This window comes from Rhagoletis zephyria, unplaced genomic scaffold (assembly GCF_001687245.7).
Source record: "Rhagoletis zephyria isolate East Lansing unplaced genomic scaffold, Rhagoletis_zephyria_1.1 Rzeph_scaffold_22928, whole genome shotgun sequence".
Lineage (NCBI taxonomy): Eukaryota > Metazoa > Arthropoda > Insecta > Diptera > Tephritidae > Rhagoletis > Rhagoletis zephyria.
The window spans coordinates 458-3,707 of NW_016179986.1; the positions used below are offsets into that span (position 1 = coordinate 458).

The 3,250-nt window shown below is 44.4% G+C and overlaps 1 pseudogene; it reads left to right on the forward strand.

Moving 5' to 3' along the window:
• Positions 1 to 1,242: 1,242 nt before the first annotated feature.
• LOC108381555 (retinol dehydrogenase 12 pseudogene) lies at positions 1,243 to 2,887 on the forward strand (annotated as a pseudogene).
• Positions 2,888 to 3,250: the final 363 nt, after the last annotated feature.

Below are 3,250 nucleotides of genomic sequence, written 5' to 3' on the forward strand. Positions count from 1 at the left end.
TGATTTTGGCTTCACATTTTTTTGAATTTGAGTGAATACCTGTTCGGATATATGTGTCGCCATTACAATATTCAAACAAAGTGAAAATAGATTGAATTGAAATAAATGACAATTTTTTGCATGAATATCCAAAAATATTTTTTCTATGCACATATGTTAAAACTTATATATGTATGTGTGTATGTATTCCTGCGCACCTTTTAAAATACGAACAAACTTGTTTGCAGAAAAAAACTTTTACCGAAATGAGTTTGAATGATTTGAATGTTTTTCATTCATTCATTCACATTCTTCCATTTGAAGGTAGAAAATTTAAAACAAAATGTTTATTCATGACTTGCAAAATTACAAACGCTGAGTGTTTTGTATGTGAATTGAAATACTCAAATTTACTGTGCTCTTTTTGGCTAGAAGTTTGAATGAATTCATGCAGCCCTCTAATACATATGTATGTATGTAAAAATGTACGTATATGTAAAGAATAAATAAATAAAAAGTGTATCCCGAAAAAGTGAGTCTTTCTTCTTCTATATTTCATCTATTATTTAAGCTATCTGGAAATCTTGGAATAAACTCGTAAAATTTACGCCTTTTTCTCTGTGACAGGCATTTGAAATTTTTCGCTTTGAAGCTTTCCGCTTATCTATCATTTTTCTAAGTCATCGTTTCGACATTGAACTCATTTCGCAATTTGCTGCTTATCAGCGAGTCGCAAGCGCCATGCCCATCTGTAGGGTGCAATCTTTTGAGAACTGGCCAAGTTTGGTTCCAGCAGCGGTAATTGCAATGTTTGTATTCAACGCTGACCGCAGTAGTGCTCGTATTTGCTGTTCATAGCCGTGCAATCCACACTTGAACATTGTTCGAATGCGGCTTGGAAGTTCATGGAGAACCGGTTGCCAGTTGCGGACTTACGATGGCATTGACGATAAATTGCAAGTAGGTATGCGAGATGCCAACACTAACACACTTGACATGACAGGAATACTAAATAGACGTGTCGGAGGCTATTTTGCAAGTAAAAACGACTATTTGACTATTAAAACTTGGCCAGACTCACTCACGTTAACAGCTTTAAACCGGCTTAGGCACTGGATGGAGTACTTTGTGAGATTTGTGTGCCTTCCAAGTTGAATTTTTTTCAGACACAGAGGGGAAACAGCATTGCTGTGCGAGCTTATTCCCGAAAACAAAAAAACTCGCTTAGTTTGCTTTTGAGCGCTTTTACCTGCAACTAGTAACTACAAACCAGTTTGGGAACGTGTGCCTTCTGCGCTGCGCTGCGCTGCTTTTGACGCTACACTTAGCCGCCACTGCAGCGGAAGCCAACTATAATTTAAAAAAGAAATGCGCCAGAAAAATTTGGGCTAACGTTTGCCTTTAATACCTCTGTACTATGGCCTCTGTATATAGGGCTGCCGCCACTTTCACCACTGCCAAAAAAGCACCAGCACAATGTGAGTTTGCAGCGGCTGAACGCCGCGCGAAGATCATGTTGACTTGCCAGGTTAGCGACTATCAGCGAACGAGGAAAGCGCGCTTCGGCGCCAGTTGGAATGGATTGTAAGTTGGAAGTCAGTTGAAGCTTGCCACTGACAGCGCAAAGTACGCGTGTTGATTAAACAAAGTTATTTTATTGTAGTGCGCACTTAGAAAACTTAAAAAGTACACACACACACATACATACGCCGGTAGTAGTATGTCAGATAGCGAAGAGGAGAAACTGTGTTTCCATGGCGTCTGGGTTTGGCTGCTGCCAGCCATTTTCATTGCCGTCGCCGTGGTGTTTTTCTTGTGGCTGCTGCGCAAGTGCATACAGGGTCCGCGTTATCGCAAGGCAAATCGCATCGATGGCAAGGTAGTCATTGTGACGGGCTGCAATACAGGCATCGGCAAGGCAACTGCTCTGGAGCTGGCGCGGCGAGGCGGTCGCATTTACATGGCCTGCCGCGATGCGGTGCGCTGTGAGGCCGCGCGTCTGGAGATCGTAGAGCGCACGGGAAATCAGCATGTCTACAATCGCACACTGGATCTGGCATCACTGGATTCGGTGCGTCAATTCGCCGCGCGATTTCTCGCCGAGGAGCAGCGTTTGGACATTTTGGTGAATAACGCTGGCATCATGGCCACGCCGCGCAAGCTCACCGCTGACGGCTACGAACAACAGTTGGGTGTCAACCATCTGGGCCACTTTTTGCTGACCAACCTGCTGCTGGAGCGCTTGAAAGCCTGCGCGCCCAGCCGCATTGTGGTTGTGAGCTCAGCCATGTACATCTTTGGGCGTATCAAACGCAATGACCTGAATAGCGAGCGCAGCTATTCGAGCTTCTTTGGCGCCTATTCACAGAGCAAGCTGGCGAATGTGTTGTTTACGCGCAAGCTGGCTGAGCTGCTGGAAGGCACTGGCGTTACGGTGAATTGTTGTCATCCAGGTGTGGTGCGCACTGAGTTGGTGCGGCACATTAAGTTCCCAGGCTTTGGGTTGTTGCACTATTTGGTGAAGTTCTTGTGGAAGTCGCCGGAGGAAGGCGCACAGACGCAGCTGCGCTTGGCGCTCGATCCGGCGTTGGAGAACTCCACAGGCGGCTATTACAGCGACTCGATGCGTTTTCCGCTGCTGCCGCGGGCGAAGTGTAGCGCAACAGCGGACTGGCTGTGGGAGGAGAGCGAAAAACTGGTGGGACTGAAGGTGGGAGGAAAGAGTAACGAAATGGAATCGGTGGCGGTGTCGGTTGCGGTGAATGGCGTGTAATCTTAATGAGCCTTGGATTTTTTTACTATTTAGAAAGATTGGTGAATCAAAATAAATGCTTTACAAATATTTTCTATAAAAAAGGGAATTGATTGTGAAAAATGTAGCGAGAGGAATGACAGCTGCTGCTCTCTACGCGATATATTTCAATATCTTCTCTTCTTCTCTTGAGTCTGCTTTCATTTTGCTGATTTCGCACAAAAACAGAAAAAAAAACTGCGCGGCGTTGGAGCGCACACGCCCCCGCAGCGCGAGCAACAAAGGGGCCTAGAGAGCGCACTTTCTACAAATCTGATTTTACGCTCTGTCTTTCAATCGTCTTGCGGCCAGCGCTTTTTGTTATTCATCAAACCAAAAATTTTGTGTACAAATAGCTTTTATAAATAAATTATCAACTTTACATATGTATGTATGTATGTACTCATGCGCATTTGTGTGTGTGTGTCACACATTGTTTATATACTAATTGTTTACATTTGTATGCGTCAACAATTTATA